Source organism: Danio rerio, chromosome 3 (genome assembly GCF_052040795.2).
Source record: "Danio rerio strain M-AB ecotype USA chromosome 3, GRCz13ab, whole genome shotgun sequence".
NCBI lineage: Eukaryota > Metazoa > Chordata > Actinopteri > Cypriniformes > Danionidae > Danio > Danio rerio.
In genome coordinates, this window is record NC_141023.1 from 1,041,923 (window position 1) to 1,051,753 (window position 9,831).

General features: G+C 40.5%; 1 long non-coding RNA gene across 1 annotated transcript; it reads right to left on the minus strand.

Annotated features, from left to right (window-relative positions):
• Window positions 1–8,602: 8,602 nt before the first annotated feature.
• Window positions 8,603–9,777, minus strand: LOC147845354 (uncharacterized). Its single transcript, XR_015480322.1, has 3 exons — window positions 9,721–9,777; window positions 9,509–9,643; window positions 8,603–9,425 (listed from the first exon to the last, which is right to left on the minus strand). It is a non-coding gene; the product is annotated as an uncharacterized LOC147845354 (long non-coding RNA).
• Window positions 9,778–9,831: the final 54 nt, after the last annotated feature.

The following is a 9,831-nucleotide window of genomic DNA, read 5'->3' on the forward strand; positions in this document are numbered from 1 at the left end:
GGATCAGATTTCAAAGGTGCCAGATCCAGATCTGGCTTGTTCCCGCACACATCAAGCCCTGGATAAAACACACCTTAATTAAAATTAAAAAATATTGATAGATAATTACTGCACAGTTGTAGTTATGACTTCATGAATATTTTCAGTGATAAAATAGAAGGTGTCAGACAAAAAAAAATAGAAGGTGTTAAATATTTGCTGGGTTCTGCCTTCACCTTAATTTTAATTATGAAGTTTGAACCTTATAACAGTACAAAAATACTAACAAATGTAGATATTTTAGGTGCTAAACTGTATTTTTATCCTTTATAAGAGTTATAGTGTGATCTATATCTTTGATCTTGTCAAAAGGTGTCTGGCTTTTTCAGAACTGTTATATCCTCACAACAAAGATTTCATAATAACTCTGCTGTAGCTTCCCAGAAATTAGGCCAATTGTGATCATTATTAATATAGAGATAAACAGTGTAGGCATTCTCTCTTTTCTCTCTCTCTGTGAACTGCTTTTAGAAACACGTCAGTAAAATTCGCTAAAACTCCGCGAAAACAAAACACATAGACATAAGACACAAATCTTTAGAAAGCTTGAAGTGTTTACTTTTAAATGCAGCACGTGCATGTTGTATAAACGTTTTGTGATGAAGTAATCAGTATGAAAACCAACACTATGTCTATGCCAACGCTATGTTTCTCAGTCTGAGCTCTTTAGAGTTAATGCTACCCTGCCCATGAGGCTTTGATATTACAATCGCCTGAATGAGACACGCACGCAACATATAGACCGTGTCGGATAAAACACATCATTAAAATGAACTGTAACTCGGCAAATATTCAACAAAAAGACACAAGAGAGATATCTAAAGAAAGCTTGATATGTCTACTTTTGCATTAGCCAATTCAAGTTGAAAACAAATGATCTATTTTTTATGTTATACATTTAAAAGTAAGGACTTATTACAGCGAACGTGATCCCGCCCTCAGTGAGCGCACTGTTCATATGGAAATGAACAAGCGCATGTTGAGCCGTCGCAGAGATCCATCGTTTGAACCATGTAAGGTAATACATTAATTTTCACAATCATTTTTATGTGCAAATTATATTGTCTTAAACGCACACACATTTAGAAATAATCCAATATTAGTTTTAGTAAAAACCTGCACTCGTTTTCTATATTAACTGAAAAATATGTAAACGGCACATATAGAGCCCTGTGTTTCCTTTATAAATATCATTGAGAAGACTCCAAATTATATTCTTAAACATAAAACCACTTAGCTAACACGTATTTTAATCTCATATATAAATCATTTAAATCATGGTTGTATTTGCAGTAGGCTATTTATTAGAGATGAAAAAAATCCTACTTAATAATAATATTATTTATATATGTTATAATTATTATTAAGGGGTTTTATTAATTTTGTATTTATTGTAAAAGTCTACTTTTACAATTTGACATTCAAACCACTGCAGCAATGTTCAAACCACCAGTCATATACAGCTGCCACGGCACACTGAGGCCTGGACACAGGTGAAATTCAAAACAAGGATTTATTAAACAGGCAATAATTGAAGCTTAACTGAGTTCATAGAGAGTTCATTGTAAACAAGGAAGTTCATTGCAGACACACAGCACACGTCGCAGGAATTCAGGAAGACGAGGAACACTGTAAACACTGGGATGCTGGAGCAGGAGAAATGCTGGGATGGGGTTGGGTAAATCCCAGGCTGTGATTTTCAAGACCGGCAATGGTGGAGTAAGCAGAGGTGCCTTATAAACTGCTTGGGTTTGTCTGTGCGCAGTTGATGGCAATTAGTTATCTGGTGATTGTTAATCAGTGTAAGTGGGTCCAGGTGAGTTGGGTGATTACAGCGACTGCCTGACATTATCCCCTGCTCCAGAGGCAGCTCCTGATGCCCTAACATGACGCCAGGGTCTCCCATAACTTCTAGGAGCCGGCCGGTTTGGATGGGTTTGAAGGAAGTCAGACCGCCATGATGGATCAAGCACATCAACTCTGGGGACCCAGGATCTTTCCTCCGGGCCGTAACCCTTCCAGTCGATTAGGTATTTGATTAGGTTACCCTGGTGTCAGGAATCCAGGATCTACTTTACCTTGTACACAGGATTTAGTTCCAGGACATCAGGAGGAGGGAGCACTGTATCAGCTCCAGGAGTTTCTGTGGTGGGAGAGGAACAGGGTTTTAGCAGTGATATGTGAAATGTGGGGTGATTTTTGTACCTGTCTGGAAGTTGAAAATTCATACGTGACTTCATTGATCTGCCTCAGAATCCTAAAAGGACGAATTCTAAAATGTAGCGGGGACTCAGCTTTCGACAGGGGAGATGGATTTGCAGTTCTCTGGTCGATAACAAGATCCAGTCTCCAGGTTGGTAAAGAGGGGCGTTGGATCTCCTGGAATCTGTGAATCTCTTATTCCATCTCACCGCTCTCTGTAGTTGGATGTAAGCTGTGTCCCACACACTCTCTCTCACCCAGAACCAGCAATCCACAGCTGGAACTTCTGATGGTTCCTCTGTCCACAGAAATAGGGGTGGCTGGTAACCAAGCATGCACTGGAATCGTGTAAATCCTGTAGACTCCTGGTGGAGGGAGTTATGTGCATACTTGGCCCAGGGGAGGTACTGACTCCAGCTGTACTGGTCCTACTGGCAGTTTGACCACAGAAAACATCCAAGCTCCTGGATCTACCACTCAGTTTGGCCATTAGTCTGGGGTTGGTAACCTGAGGAGAGACTGACAGTAACACCAAGGAGTTTAACAGTCCTTAATACTGGCTCAGTAGTTTTTGCCTGTAAGTTGGTATAAGATGAACCAGGCAGTGGTCGGAAAGTCCCAGAGCTGCTCTGGCAACGAAGCGATAAGCATCCACAATGTGATGTGCTTTTTAGGCAGCTCATGTGTGAGTTTTGCCGGATTAAAGTCCCCAAGTATGATAGAAACCGTCTGGGTGTTGTTGTTCTGTGACAAGACTGATTGAGAGAAACTCCCGTGGTGAATAAAAAGGCTTACGGTTAATGAAAAGCACTTCCACATCAGGACAGCACATCTTCTTTAACACAGTTACATCTGTTCACCACCTTCTGTTGATGTAAAAGCATGTCCCACCGCCGCGCGATGCGCGGTTTGCCCGTTGACTCGGTATCGCGGTCTGCTCTGTACAGCTGAAAGTCCTGTAGGTGTAGTGCGCTGTCCGGAATGGCTTCGTTTAGCCAGGTTTCTGTGAAACACAGCGCAGTGGAGTTGTTAAAGTTCTTGTTTTTGCATGTAAGCAGAAGTAGTTCATCCATTTTGTTAGGAAGAGAGCGTAGATTCGCCAGATGGATGCTGATCAGCGCCGTTCTGAAGCCACCCTGTCTCAGCCTGACGAGCGCGCCGGCTCGTTTTCCACCCCTGTGCGTCTTGTAGTGTTTCCACAGTGCAGCTGCTCCGCCGACTACAATGTTCCGCAAATCCCAGAGAAATCAACATGCGGTTCTTGATTAGTTGGTGTGCACTGCCGAATGTTCCACAGTGCCATCTTGATTATGTAAAGAGTATACTTGTACTGTAAGACAGAGCGGTCTAGGAACTCATTGCGAGTGTTAAATCTGGCTTCTGCTGATGAAACGGCACACTATATTCAGTAAACTTCATTTATTTATTTGAATCTCTGACTCTGGCTCATTTTCATCTGACAGACTGCTCATTTTTTGGGTTAAAACTGTACATAATTGCTACACACTACATGACTGGGTTTGGCTCTGCCTCTTATTAAAGCCTGGACGCTCTATCAACAGGAACAGATCTGACTTGCTCTGATTGGAAGCAGGTGCGGCTGGTTTGGAGCACTGCTCAATAAAAGAGAGAGACAGAGAGAGAGAGAGAGAGAGAAAGAGAGAGACAGAGAGAGAGAGAGAGAGAGAGAGAAAGAGAGAGAGAGAGAGAGAGAGAGAGAGAAAGCGATAGAGAGATAAATAAAACAAAAGGGAAGAACAATAAAGTGCCACTCACAGCAACAACTTTAAAGGGCCATGAAAGCCCCTCGTTTCAGCAGGGTGTTTTCACACCTCTACTTTGGAAAAAGTCAGAAAAGTGGGCGTGTCCAGCTCTGTTTAGGGGGAGTGTCGGAGGAAGAAAAGAGGCTTGGTGTGGGAGTGTCTATTTGTGCACGCGCGAGTTTCAGAGTCAAAATACACACACACACAGACAGGAGAAAGTGATGGTGTTTAACCTACATGGACATCTGTAGTCAAATTATTTGCCAAATTATTAAATGTTGGACTTTAACTGCAGTTTGGCTCTTTCATTCAGAGAAATCATTCATGCCTCTCGCGACAAACGAGATATTTGATTCGAGGAACTGCTCTAAGCGTGTATTTTTCATGCAATGTTTGATTCCGCACGGCGAATGAGAGAAAAAAACCCTCCGCATTTCCCGGAAACTTAGATGCACACGGCAGGTAGTGTCAGAAAGCCGCGTGTGTTATTCCGGTCACTAAATGCGGTGCTAACATGTTTGCACTCAGTGCAATAGTTAACTTAATTCGATACGAGCAAACTGAATAAACAAAGAGCACTGGTCACTCACTTACCAAATCTGTAGAGACAGGACAATCACCAGCAACTAGAGCCGCGTCTTTATTAAGAGGCAGGCCCGGCGCCAGGAAGTCAAAACTGAGGGGGCACTTTAAATCCATAGGGGGGCACTAGACCTGGTGACTGATTTTGGTCTCTTGTTTCTTTCATTTAGGCTATTTATTCGCATTTATTATTACTTTGCATTACTGCCTAAGTTACTGACCTAAGGCAGTAATATAGGCTACGTTTTAATAGTAATAACAATACGCAGTTTCGCTATTACGAATTTTATTAACGATGGTAATGCATACCGCTTATTAATGCAGACGGATGATGGCTTCAGTGCCAAACGAGTGCTTTAAATCATATGTTATTCTCCTTATTTCCGTTTTATTTCAAATAACAGCCCTATGAATGTTTAAAGTTTTAGGTAAAGACGTCAAATTATGCCCACACATGCAAGCTGACCCACGATCAGACAATTCACTTAACCGGTAAATAAATATAGTGAAATCAGCTTAACCGAGTCATCACGCTTCACAACCAACATCAGTGTTGGGGAAAAGCTAAATGTGACAATCTAATGTCATTCAAAACAATTACTTAGTTACATTTTAAGGCATTAGTGTAGCCAGAAAAATACCTAAAAAAGATACAAAAATTCACAGTTATTACCGTGAAAATTGGTTAAATTTTTATATGCTATATAACTTTTTTTTCATCATTTTAAATGTAAAAACAAAGATTTGTCTAAGGCTATTATAAATGTGCTTTTTTCGTGATATTGTAAACCATCATAAACCATATGTACCATAGTTTCTAGGCCTACCCGTCATTTTATTTATTAATTATTTTATTTATTAGGCCTTTTTTAATAGCTTGTTTTCAGGTTATTTTCATTTTAGGGCCATGAGCTAAGTCAAAACAAACTCGATATGTTGTATTTTAGCTCTTAAAACAGATCTACAATATATTTTATGTTGTTTAATTTTGCATGAGCAAATAGCAGTATAGCCTAAGTTACATACTTTTAAAAGATTATCATTCTGCCTACCTGCAGCGCACGAGATTTCTCGGTTGATCCGCGGTAAATCCACTTAAGCACTACCTATTCCATTTATAACACTGCAAACTTGACTTCGCAGGCCGATCATCTTTAAACGCAAAATGCATTTATTATGTGTTATACCTTGACTGCAGTTGCATAATGGGATGTTTCTCTACGCAACTGTAAAAGTGCACTTTTCAGCAAAATGAAAGCAAACATTCAAAGGGTTCCGCGTTTTGTCAATTTTAGCTTAATTGTAATAATATTAATAATAATATTAATAAATAAATTAAAATATTATTTATAGTGTAGCCTACTGTGGGACTGTGCAGTAAACTATTTATTTTTATTAAAACATTTTTATTAGGCTACATCTTCCCGAATAACTAATAAATGACTGGCAGTTGCGTCTCTGCTAAAATTAATTTAACAGCAAATTTCTTATGTGTTTTTTCCTTTTAGAGCTCAAGAGAGTTGTGTTTAAATAATTAGTTAACCAAAACATGTAATGAATTAAGCTGCTCCTATCATGTCACCCATTTTCTCCCTTGTGAGTTGAGTGCGCCTCCATCGCCGTGTGCGCGTTTTAAAGGCTATTTACGGGCGCACCAGACCTGACGCGGGGACCGGATCTCTGGACTATAGGACTAGCTTTAACCTCACCATTTTCATAATTTAATTCCTATGTCATATATTTTAAAATATTTAAATGTGTGTTCTGAAGGTTGGAAGGACGGGAGTGTTAATAATTAATGACAGAAAGAATTTTCAGTTTGAGTGAACAATCCTTTATAAAAACTGGGGGGGCACAAACTCTGTCTGAGGGGGCAATGCCACCCTTTGCCCCCCCGTAGCGCCGGGCCTGTTAAGAGGAGACTACAAGCGAATCCGGATCTCAGCGTTTGCAGATGAGAACAGCTCTCAGGTAAACAATAATCCTCCTTAGACACGTAAGTTATTGTTGTCGAGCGTCGCGTACACTGTTAATCCACACGTGACTCCAGCTGAGCTCTCACAGAGAGAAAATGAAAACAAAACTTCACTGCAGCAAACTATAAAAGCAACACTGTGACAGTAATGAATATTAATGAGGTTGCACAATAGAGCGTGCTGATTGGTTTGAACCAAGCTTTACTCATGCATTAATGCAGCACACTGTAAGACGTAATAAGACTCACTCTGGCACAGACGTCCAGTCTGCACGCTGGAATACACGCTATTATGTCATGACCGTGACGCAGCTTCAAAAATTCGTTTCAAACAGGAAGTACGAATTTGCTTGAAATAACGCAAAAACAACCAATTTACACTTTTTAGTGAAATGTAGGTGTCCTAATAGTGTTTTTAGCAGTGTGGGACACAAATACCACTGTCAACAGCTCAACACATGTGTTCTGGTGTTTCGTGACCCTTTAAAATCACCCAAATACATCATAAGAACAGTATCTATATCTAAAGACTCTCCTACACCATCATCATATATGATCATGTCTGATCTTTAGGGATGTACACACTAGGCTGTCTGAACCACTGGGCTGTCAATGTCCGAATGTGGTACAATTAATCCAGCATGAAACTGAAGACACAAAATCACATTTAAGAGAGTTTCATATGAATTTATATCTCATTCTTACTTGTTAATAAATGTGACCTATCATAGTTTAGCAAAGATGTAAACCCCTCGCTACACCTTCAGCTAACCTCATCATACCTGCAGCTCAATGACTTTATCAACTTTTATGAGCATCAATAGTGGTGAATCTGTTGAGCAAAATATCCTCCCGTGTGTTACTGTGTCTCAAACAACTCAAAATAACACACAATATTATACCTAAAGCATTCTCTATTGTACTCAACAAGAGTGCTTCTCTTCCTCTAAACCAAGGGTCTCAAACTCAATTCCTGGAGGGCCGCAGCTCTGCAGAGTTTTACTCTAACCCTGATCAAACACAGCTGGTCTTAATAATAGAGGTGTTTAAGAGTCATGAACACATTCATTATTTGGATCAGCTGTGTTTGATCAGGGTTAGAGTAAAACTCTGCAGAGCTGCAGCCATCCAGGAATTGAGTTTGAGACCCATGCTCTAAACTGAACATCATCGATGACTGAAGCAGTTCAGTTTACTGGATCTTCATCTGTGTTGAGCTGCTTTGACACAGTCTACATTATAAAAGTGCTGTACATATAGAGATGAATGATGTAAGTGTCCTCGTGATCAGAAGGGGAAAATGCAGTGTGTGTGTGAGCCGTTGAGCGCATGAACATGACTCTATATGGCCAGATGATTAAACTTAGTGACTTTGACATGATGTGTGTGGCAAGGGGCTAAACAAAGTGTTGCAGCTCATAGAAAGAGGAACTGGCACTAAAAGTTTCACACCATCAGTCTAAACTGGTATAGTTGAAGCCCACTGCTGACAGTGTGTTAAACCAAACTAACACCAACAACAGGTCTAAACTCAGTTTCTGCAGTGTGTGTTAACGCCTCGTCTCTGTGCTCTTCATCTGCTGTCAGCGGCGTAAAGCAACATTAGGGAGTTTTAAATATTTTTAATTTTCTGTTAAGTTTTGTTCTCTGCAGTGTTGTGCTCATTTATACTCATGAAACATAAAGTTCACATTCATAGTCTGTTACTTCAGTTCTGAACTAGTTCAAAGTTCAGTCCATTTTCATACTATCATAGACAACGTGTTTTTAAAGAGGACCATTACCTACACACTACCCATTACATTCAATTACAATCTGAATGTAGCGGAGTGCGGAACAATGCTGCGGTTAGGGTGCTTACACTAAGCGATGGTTACGGTTGCTAAAGGGTTAGCTCCTTTTGAACCACCAAACCCAACGCCTTATCTCAATTTAAATTTTTATACAGACTACACCACCTGGGATTCAAACCCAGGACAAATATTAAAAGGTCACACAGATTCGTCTCTTTTTAGTTTAAGGAGCAGACAGGAGACATGAGTAAATACAAAAACTTTATTCACAATTCTTTAAAAAAGGCTAACACTAAAATAGGTCCTGATAACCAGTCCACTCTGGAGGGCTTACTCACAAAAGGCACTGAAAGTGGTTATCATTCAACCCGCACACAGAAAATACTCAATATCATACTCTCCAAATCAATGTTCCCAAATAGAGCCATCACTCACAGGACTGGGGCTACCCACAGGAGTGATCACCCGTGAACAAGTTATACGCCACCCACTTTCACCACAGCACACTCCAGTCACACACCCTGATGCATCAGAAGAGTCCCACAGCACACACTGGCACAGCACCACCACCAAAAAGGTTCCTTCACCCGTGGGCCCCCAGCTCCTGCAAGAAACAGAAAGAAAATAATACCAAGAACCACTAATGGGAAAATGGCTTCTCTCAAACAGGTTAAATTTTACACAAAGCACAGACACAAATTAGTCACTCAGACAAGTCAGTCATTCAGAACTCAATACAGAGTAATAATGAGGGCCTCTTGAAATGGATTAATGAACTAGACAGTCACAGGAAAGGAAGATTCACAGAATACACTTTGGTGCAATTGAACATGGACACAATTTCATCACATTGATGACAGATTGATCAACTTTGACGGCCCCAGGTCTGCCAACGCAACTGAGCCTTCTATTTTCTTTAAAATACAGTAAAAAGAGGTTTTGACAGAGCTCAGTCAGTACTCAGACAGTAGCATCACCCAGAAGATAGCATTAAATGCTTCTGGATTGTAGCATGAATGTTCTTTAACAGCAGCGACACATGTGAGCACATTTATGATCCGAACGAGAATCCTATAACAAAAACACACCCACACACGGTTACAAATTATTGCATTGGATAACACTCCTACTTACAACCACCTGCAAACACTTACCAATCATGAATGAGGTGCTCTTATACCAAATTCACAGATTGATATAAAAAGTCTTCAACCACACAAACTGACAGTGGGGCAGTCAGTCGTCCAATCAGTCCAAACACTGATGGAAACACACATACACCAGGCAGGCTGGAATGCAACACAGGGTCAGCATTAACCCCCAGCCACTAAACAATTAGCAAACCGCTAAGCTAACAGCACCTTACCTAAAAGCCATTGCCAGCACACACCCACACAGGAAGTGGAATTCAGAACATGCCTCCTGACAGGCTACAGCCCCCAGCAATAAATAGGGGAGTACTCTGCACTGATTGGTC